The following is a 10,093-nucleotide window of genomic DNA, read 5'->3' as shown; positions in this document are numbered from 1 at the left end:
GCTTTGATAGATTGGGGAACGTTACTTAAAGGGTTGACAGTGGATAGGCAATGGCTAGCATTTAAAGGGCGCATGGATGAATTACAATAATTGTTCATTCCTGTCTGTGCAAAAGTAAAACAGGAAGGGTGGCTCAACTGTGGCTTACAAAAGAAATTAAGGAAAGTATTAGATCCAAGGAGGAGAAATATAAAATGGCCAGAACAAGCAGCAAACCTGAAGATTGTGAGCAGTTTGGAATTTAGCAGAGGAGGACAAAAGGATTGATTAAGAAGGGGGAAATAGAGTATGAGAGTAAGCTAGCAGAGAACATAAAAACTGACTGTAAAAGCTTCTATAGATATGTGTAGAGAATAAGATTAGTGAAGACAAATGTGGGCCCCTTACAGTTAGAAACGGGGGAATTTATAATGGGGAACAAAGAAATGGCAGACCAATTAAATACATACTTTGGATCTGTCTTCACAAAGGAGGATACAAATTATCTCCCAGAAATGTTGGGGAACATAGGGTCTAGTGAGAAGGAGGAACTGTATGAAATCAGTATTAGTCGGGAATGTTTGGGAAATTGATGGGATTGAAGGCCGAAAAATCCCCAGGGCCTGATAATCTACATCCCAGAGTACTTAAGGAAGTGGCCCTTGAAATAGCAGATGCATTTCTGGTCTTTTTTCAAAATTCTATCGACTCTGGAACAGTTCCAATGGATTGGATGGTAGTTAATGTAACTCCACTATTTAAAAAAAGAGGCAGAAATTAAACAGCGAATTATATACCGGTTAGCCTGACATCAGTCGTGGGGAAAATGCTGGAGTCCATTATAAAAGATGTAATAGCAGAGTGCAATAATAACTCGTCTCCACTCCTAGTATTTCTAAATCCCACACATTCACTATAATGGGAACAATTATTTCCTGTTGTGTCTCTCTCAGATTTGTAAACTTCACTGTATTGGAGTGAGGTAACATCTACTGGCGGGAAGCAAGAACTGCAATTAAGCAGCAGAAACTCCACAGTCTGTCAGGGTTAAAGAAACATTGCAATGTGAGGATACAGCGAAGTGGTTTGATTGGGTAGATGGAGACATGATTCCACTTGTGGTGGTGTCTGAAGCTAAGGCCAGAAATACAACATTGTCATTAATAAAAGAAATGAGGAATTCATGAAAAATGTAGTAACGTAGTGAATGGTTCGAATGTGGATAGAATAGAAAGTGAGATTGGATGGACAGAAGCAGTCTGAAAGGATGGCTGAAACAAAAGGTGAGTGCCCTGAAACGTTAACGTTAATCTCACAGCACAGATGCTGCCAGAGCTGCTGAACATTTCCAGCACTTTCTGTTTTTATTTCAGCATTTGCAGGATGTTGCTTTGATCTGAAAAAAAATGGATGATTGGCTGGAGGGTTATAGTGAAATTCCACAGCAGCTAATAAAGTTTGACTTGTCAGTGCCTCGTTGGTCTAGGGGTATGATTCTCGCTTAGGGGGTATGGTTAATTAACATGCGAGAGATCCCGGGTTCAAGTCATGGACGAGCCCTGGTCTGCTGGCATTTTTAGATTAAGGTCATCTATTGGTTTCAGCCTTGCAGAAGGTGGAATTGACTTCCATACGGAGCTGGCTTGAGGACCAGACAACTGGATTCAAAGAGCTTGTCGACAAAATTGCAATTAACTAAATGTACAGATAGCCAAGTGGGAATATAAAGTTGTTGCTGTCATTGTGACCTGACTCCAAAAACAACAGGACTGGGTTCTGGACTGGAATGAAATGGAATTCTTCAGTGTTTCTGTTGTTTGGCTTGCATTGTCTCATCGATTTTCTTGTTTTTCACTTTGTCGATGCCTTTGAATAATTGCGGATCCTTCTTCAGGGTGTCTTCTTTCACCAGGTAGTTCTGACCTCTGATGATGTTGATTGTAATCAGCTTCAACTCGCTGATAGTTTTGGAAGTGAGCAGATTTCCTTTGCTTGAGTCTACAACATGGAACTCAGTCTGACATGTGGACCCATGGGAGGATTTGAATGCCATCCCTGCGTTGGAGTTGCATCCATCCAATAAGAGACCGAGTAGAAGTGACAGTTCTGTCAGTCGAACATGAGACTTTTAATGGCAGGGTTGTGAGTTTGAGTGCCATTCTGTTTTTCCCTTTTGTAAGGCTTCATGAGCAGAGAGTACAGGGAGTGTTTGAAATGAGCAAGTCTCGCGTTGATTCAGGACTCTTACCTCTCAGCAGCATCTCACTATGAAAGATTGAATTTGATCTCATTTCATTCTCAGCTCGGGGTCTCTGCGGCTCAATGGCACTTCTGGCTGTCTCCCGCTTCACAATCCATCAGTACTGAGAAAGCAATGGAGAATATTACTCACATGTTGTGTTCTTCAATTTTTTGGAAAACTTGAATGTATGTATTTTCTTCCAAAACAAGGACACCAATTCATTGTTGATGTCGGGCTGAAATAGCTCAGTTGGGAGAGCTTTAAATTGAAGATCTAAAAGTCCCTGGTTCAATCCCGGGTTTCAGCAATTTTGCTTCCTTTGCGTCCCTTGCCTTGGTTCTGATTTTCCGGTTGCACAATTTACTTTGAAATTATTTACCAAGCACCAGTGGATTGAATTTGAGAAACAACACAGAGTCATTTACAGCACAGAAGGTGGTCGTTTGGCCTATCACGTCCATGCTGGCTCTCCCCGGAGCAATCTAGTCAGTTCCACTCACCAGCTCAATCCCTTTCCTCCTGCAAGTTTCTTTCCTTCAAGTATCCATCCAATTTCCTTTTCAAATCATTGATTGTCTCTGCTTCCACCACACTCGTGGGCCAAGTCATTACAACCCACAACAAAAGCAAGTTCCACCTCATCAAGGATGGGAAATACTTACATCTTCTGTATTTGCTTGTTCTCTATTTCTATGAGAATAGACTGGCAGTCAACATGAAAGGAAACCCAAAAATCTTCGATCAGCATGTAAATGATAAGTGGGTAGTAAGAGGTTGAGTCGGGCCGATAAGGGACAAAAAGGATAATATAAGCTTAGAGGTGCAGGGCAATGTTAATCTACTTAATGAGTACTTTGTATCAGTGATCACTAAGGAAGTGGAATTTGACAAAATATCAGTCGAAGTGAAGAGAGTAGAGGCAATGGAGAGAGTACAAATTAGGAGAGGGAGGTACTAAAAAGGCTGGCTGTGCTTAGGGAAGATAAATCACCTGGTCCGGATGGCTCACATCCCAGGTTGCGAAAGGAAATGCGGATGCAGATAACGGAAGGGCTTGCTATAATCTTCCAATCTTCCCTGGATATGGGGGAGGTGCCAGAGGATTAAACAGTGGCAAATGCGACACCCTTATTCAAGAAAGGGTGTAAGGACATTCCGGGTAACTACAGGCTAGTTAGATTAACAGCAGCGGTGGGTAAGGTTTTAGAAAGAATAATCAGGGTAAAAAATCAACAGTCACTTGGAGAGGTTCGAGTTAATTAAGGAGAGTGAGCATGGATTTATAAATGGGAGTTCATGCTTGACTAATCTAACTGCATTTTTTGATGAACTAACAGATCAGCTTGATGAAGGGAATGCAGTGGATGTTGTTTGTATGGATTTTAAGGAAGCGTTTGACAAGGTACCACATAAAAGTGGGGTTTACAAAATTGAGGTTCGTGGTATAGGAGGGTCAGTGTCCAATTGGATAGAAAATTGGTTTAAGGACAGAAAACAGGGAGTCTTATGAAATGATTCTTTGGCAGACTGGAGGATAGTCGACAGTGGTGTTCCCCAAGGGTCAGTGCTAGAACCACTGCTTTTTTTGCTAAAGATAAATGACTTGGATCTTGGAATATTGAGTAAAATCTCAAAATATCCCGATGACAACAAACTTTGAGGAGTGGAAAACAGTGGGGATGATATGAACTGCCTGCAACAGAACAATGATAGGCTAGCAGAATGGGCAGACAGGTGGCAGATGGAATTTAATAGTGACAAGTGTGAGGTGATGTATTTTGGCATAAGGAATAGGGAGAGGCAATATTTACTTAATGGCACAGTTCTAAAGTGTGTGTTGGAATAGAGGGACTTGGGGTTCATGTGCATCAATCTTTGAAGGTGGCAAGACATATTGCGAGAGTGGTTAGCAAAGCATATGGGATCTTGGGCTTGAAAAAAAGAGGCATTGAGTAAAAAGCAGGGAAGTTATGCTGAACCATTATAAAGCTCTGGTTCGGCCCCAGTTGTAGTGTTGCTTCCAGTTTTGCTTACCACACTTAAGAAAGAATGTGAGCGTCCTTGAGAGGATGCAGAGGAAATTCACCAGAATGGATCCAGGGATGGAGGATTTTAGTTACAAGGTTAGGTTGGAAAAGCTAGGGTTGTTCTACCTGCATCAAAGGAGAGTGAGGGGAGAATTGATAGATGTGTTTTCGGCTATGACAGTTTTAAATAAGTTGGCAAGGAAACATTGTTCCCGTTAACTATTGGTACAAGGACTAGGGGACACAGATTGAAGGTTTTGGACAGGAGGTACAGGGGGAATGTGCGCAAGAACTTTCTTACACTGATTGGTGATGATCTGTAACTCGCTGCCCACGAGGGCGGTGGAAATGGAGACAATCGAGGATTACAAAATGAATTTGAATGGGCACTTGAAGGAAATAATTTTACAGGGCTATGGGGATCGAGCAGACAAGTGATAACTCGTCTCCACTCCTAGTATTTCTAAATCCCACACATTCACTATAATGTGAACAATTCTTTCCTGTTGTGTCTTTCTCAGATTTGTAAACTTCACTGCATTGGAGTGAAGTGACATCTACTGGCAAGAAACATGAACTGCCGCTTCTCGGCCTTTTGGCTCAGATCAAGTGTAGTATCTGTTCTTATCAGTGCTTATTTGATTGAGAAGAGACCATGATCATTGCCTTTTGATCCTGGGGAAGCTTTGAGTAAAATGGCAAGAATCAATTTTCGAACTTCGGGCCAGGGAGTGCGCAACACCGTTCGGGTGGTCGTGAAGGACAAGGAAGGAGATGCACCGGTCGATCGCACCTTCTTCATCAAGAAAATTCTCTTCGATTGCTGCGGATTTCAAGCGACGGACGTCTTCTGCCTCCAGGATTTCCCCAGCAGTGGATACTTCGACGTGACGTTCCGGAACGTGGCGGGATGCATCAAGTTCCTGAAGGCGTTCAAGGAGAAAGGGGACCGGGCGCCACTGTCGATCGTCACAGCGGAGCCGCTCTTCACGCTTCCGTCACAACGGGACCGGGTGGTGACGATTCACCTCTACAACCCCCATGTTCCGGTGGTGGATGTACTCACCTTTCTCGCCAGGTACATCGAGGTGGCCGGCAGCAGCACTGATGTCAAGGACCCCTTTGGGATCTGGACCAGCAAGCGGCAGGTCAAGGTGACCTTGAAGGTAGATGCCAGTGGAGCCATCATCCACCCTCCCTCCAGCTTCGCTATCGGGGGAAGTCGAGGCTTCTTGGTCTACGCTGGGCAGCCCAGAGTTTGCCGCACCTGTGGCAAATCTGGTCACATGGCAGCCAACTGCAGCACGGTTGTTTGCAAGAACTGCAAGGAGGAAGGCCATCAGACCAAGGACTGTAAGCAGACTAAGTGTTGCAACTTGTGCGGTGCGGCAGGCCATCTCTACAAGACCTGCCCCAAACGTTGCCTCAGCTAGGCTCAGGCGGCAAGGTCCAAGGAAAGGCCGGGAGAAGGTTCGACGAAGGCGTCCGCTGTTTGAAAGGAGACCAGCAGCTTTCTCCGCAGTGAGGAACTTCAACCTGAGAAGGAAGGGGAGGCAGCTGAAACCAACGACCCAGCACCTACCCAGCGCCCGGAAACCCCTCCTCCACAGACAGAATCGATGGAAGAGGAGGCAGCAGATGGACAAACAGGTCAGTGGCAAGTGGTCCAAAGGAAAACAACAAAGAAAAAACATCCCAAAGCCACCACCCAAACCAGTGGCAAGAGGAGGCTCTCTTCTGAATCAGACTGCAACAACACCTCTTCACTGGACGGGGAAATGCTGGAACGACAGCCCCTTCAAAAGAGGCGGCAGAACTCCGAGATGGATGATAAAGCATCCCAGCCCCCGGGCACTGGAAGCTGTGAGGGGCCCAGCGTGCCCCAACCCCAATGCCCCACACGTAACGAAGTGGCCAACGCATCTCAGCTCTGTGACACCGGGAGCAAAGACACGTCTGGCGCACCTGAGCTCCGGGAGACCGGGAGCTGTGATGTTTTCGAGGAGGAACAGATGGAAGCAGCTGAGGACAACCCAATCCTCTCTGCCTACAAGACCCCCCCTGATGTCACCCGAGCGGCACAAACACTGCATGAAAAATCAGGAGGGGTTTTTGAGCCCAACCAACGTGAAACTGCTTGCGCATACGATGGGTATGCAGGAACATCCCGAAGGGAAAGGACTGGGACTAGCGAGGACAAATGGTATGGGAAGCAACAACTAATTTTTCGTAAAAAATGAGTGCAAGAATTGCTTCCATTAATGTGCGTAGCATTAAATCGACTACGCGATGTGTTTCAACCTTGGATTACCTTGCCAAGGTCAAAGCTGACCTACTGTTTCTGCAGGAGTGTGGAATACCACACCTCAGCACCTACAGGCAGTGGTCGCGATGGTGGTCCCACGGGCCATCGATCTGGTCGGGGGGTAATGACTGCCGTTCCTCCGGCCTGGGTATTCTGCTGCGGGGAGGTAACTTCACCATCTCCGAAGTTAAGGAGGTGGTGGGCGGCCGCCTCCTCGTAGCAGACGTGATGTACAACAACGCTCCGCTCCGGTTGATCAACGTGTACGCCCCGGTACAACGCAGCGAGCGGCTGACCGTCTTCCAGCAGCTCCCACTGCTGCTGGCGACGTCCAGGCCGGTCATCCTAGGCGGTGACTTCAACTGCATCATCGATGCGGCTGGACGATCCGGCAGTGACGACAGCAAACTGGACGCTTCGTCCAGATTCCTAATAGAAACAGTTAAGGATGCCAAACTGCACGACGTCTTCAGCAAACCTGCAGACGGAGCGCAGCGCAGATACACATGGTCAAATCGGACGGGTCTGCCCGTTCCAGGATTGACTTCCTGTTTGTGTCCCGTGCTGTCACGGTCGGATCCACCGACGTCAAGCCGGTGTTCTTCTCCGACCACTGCCTCTTACTGGCCGACTGTCACTTGCAGGACGACCAGCGGGTTGGCAGAGGGACGTGGAAGCTCAATGCGACACTGCTGACCCCAGAGAACGTTGAGGAACTCAAAAGGGATTACAAAGGTTGGAGGACCGTGAAACCCCTCTTTGAGTCTCCAGTTCACTGGTGGGAAGCGATTAAGGAGAACATCAAGAGGTTCTTCATCCACAAAGGTGTTCAGAAGGCGAGAGAGAGACAGAGGGAACTGTCGCGACTCCAGAAAATTATGCAAAATCTACTCCGGTTGCAGTCAATGGGGGTCGAGGTCAAGGAGGACCTCCAAGAGGTGAAGAGCCAGCAGGCCTCGCTCTTTGCCAAGGAGGCCTCCAAGATGATCTTCCGGTCCAGAGTCCGCTCCATCGAGCAGGATGAGACGTGCTCGCGTTACTTCTTCCAAAAGGTACACAGAGAGAGCTCTGTTATCAGCAGCCTGAAGGAAGAAGATGGCTCGGTAACGTCTTCGCAGTCCGACATCCTAAGGATCAGCAAATCCTTTTATGCTGGGCTGTATGACGCGAAGCCCACAGACAGCAGAGCCTCCCAGTCCTTCCTGTCATCTATCACAGAGGTCCTAGATGACAGCAGGAGGGAGAGACTGGACAAGCCGCTAACTCTGGACGAGCTGACAAAGGCCGTCCAGTCTTTCGAGACGAGTAAAACCCCCGAGAGCGACTGCTTACCGGTCGAGTTGTACTCGGCCCTGTGGGACTGGGTCGGCCCGGACCTGCTGGAAGTATACGAGAGTATGCTCCTGGCCGGCAGCATGTCAGAATCCATGAGAAAAGGCATCATCACCCTCATTTACAAGCAGAAGGGGGAGAGGGCAGAAATCAGAAATTGGCGGCCCATCTCACTGCTTAATTTTGATTACAAGATTCTGTCCAAAGTCATAGCCAGTCGAGTCAAGTCTGCTCTGGAGTTGGTGATTCACCCCGATCAGACCTGTACTGTACCCGGCAGGAAGATCTCTGATAGTCTCGCGCTACTCAGGGAGACGATCGCCTACGTACGGGACAGGAGGGTGGACACCTGCCTCATCAGCCTGGACCAGGAGAAGGCTTTTGACAGGATATCGCACACCTACATGATGGACGTGCTTTCCAAAATGGGGTTTGGGGAGGGAATCTGCAATTGGATCCAACTGCTCTACACAAACATCAGTAGTGCAGTCTCAATCAACGGGTGGGAATCTGAAAGTTTCCCAATCAAATCTGGAGTCAGACAGGGCTGTCCTCTGTCCCCGGTCTTGTTTGTTTGCTGTATTGAACCCTTTGCTGAGTCTATTAGGAAGGATGCGAGCATAAGAGGGGTGACAATCCCAGGCAGCGGAGGAACTCAGGTCAAAACCTCCCTGTACATGGATGACGTCGCCGTCTTCTGCTCGGATCCGCTGTCCATGCGCAGACTGATGAGCATCTGCGACCAGTTCGAACTGGCCTCGGGAGCCAAAGTTAACCACGGCAAGAGCGAGGCCATGTTCTTTGGGAACTGGGCTGACCGATCCTTTGTCCCCTTCACCGTCAGGACAGATTACCTGAAGGTGCTGGGGATATGGGGCGTGCACCAAAACATGGGAGGAGCGAGTAGCCAAGGTACGACAAAAGTTGGGCATGTGGGGGCAGCGATCTCTCTCCATTGTGGGTAAGAACCTGGTCATCAGGTGCGAGGCACTCACGTTGTTGCTCTACGTGGTGCAGGTCTGGCCCATACCCCACTCCTGCGCCGTGGCAGTCACCCGAGCCATTTTCAGCTTCGTCTGGGGATCTAAAATGGACCGGGTCCGGAGGGACACGATGTTCAAATCTCTGGACAAGGGCTGGAAAAATGCACCCAACGTGGCCCTCATCCTGATGACCACCTTCGTGTGCGGCTGCATCAAGCTGTGTGTAGATCCCCAGTACGCAAACTCCAAGTGTCACTACGTGCTGAGGTTCTATCTGTCCCCGGTGTTGCGAAGGATGGGCCTGGTCACATTGCCGCGGAACGCTCCATGCAGTTGGGCCGTGCCGTACCACCTATCCTTCGTGGAGCAGTTTCTGCGGGAAAACACCTTCGACCACCGGTCCATCAGGCAGTGGTCTGCACGGAATGTCCTCAAGGCCCTACGGGTAAAGGAAACGGTGGATCCTGTCGGATGGTTCCCCGAGCAGACCGTCGAAGTCATTTGGCGGAATGCCTCATCACCAGAACTTTCAAACAAGCACCAAGACGTAGCTTGGCTGGTGGTGAGAAGGGCCCTCCCCGTCAGATCCTTCCTGCACACCCGAAGTCTCGCCCCCTCCGCACAGTGCCCCCGCGTTGGCTGTGGTGGGGAAGAGACGGTCGCCCACATCCTCCTGGAATGTGCCTTTGCAAAGCAGGTGTGGAAAGAGATGCAGTGGGTTTTGTCAAGGTTCATCCCAAGCAGCTCTGTAACACAGGAGTCTGTGCTCTGCGGGCTGTTCCCAGGGACGCACACCGAGACAAACATCAACTGCTGCTGGAGGACTATCAATTCGGTGAAAGACGCCCTTTGGTCTGCCCGAAACTTGCTGGTCTTCCAGCGCAAAGAGTTGTCCACCACCGAATGTTGCAGACTGGCACATTCCAAAGTCCAGGACGACGTGCTGAGGGACGCACTAAAGCTTGGGGCAGCCGCAGCAAAGGCTCAATGGGGAAAGACCACAGTGTAAGGTTCCCCCACCAAGCTGGACTGAGGGGCTGGATCCATGGGAAACCCCTCGAACTGTATCGTTAATATTCTCAATTGCTGTAAATGTAAAACTGTAATTGACATGACAATTGTGAAACGGAAGGGTTGGGAAGAAACTCATGACAGTATTGAAGGAAACTGATCTCCCTTGCAATGTTTGTATTTTTTGGTGCTGTTTGGAAACTGTTTGGCAATG

General features: G+C 48.5%; 1 pseudogene; it reads left to right on the top strand.

Moving 5' to 3' along the window:
• Positions 1–4,827: 4,827 nt before the first annotated feature.
• On the top strand, positions 4,828–4,936 carry LOC137365045 (U2 spliceosomal RNA; annotated as a pseudogene).
• The last annotated feature ends 5,157 nt before the right edge of the window (positions 4,937–10,093 follow it).

The sequence above is a fragment of the Heterodontus francisci genome, unplaced genomic scaffold (assembly GCF_036365525.1).
Source record: "Heterodontus francisci isolate sHetFra1 unplaced genomic scaffold, sHetFra1.hap1 HAP1_SCAFFOLD_43, whole genome shotgun sequence".
NCBI lineage: Eukaryota > Metazoa > Chordata > Chondrichthyes > Heterodontiformes > Heterodontidae > Heterodontus > Heterodontus francisci.
Note: the sequence above shows the minus strand (reverse complement) of the source record. Positions and strands in the feature narration are given on the sequence as shown.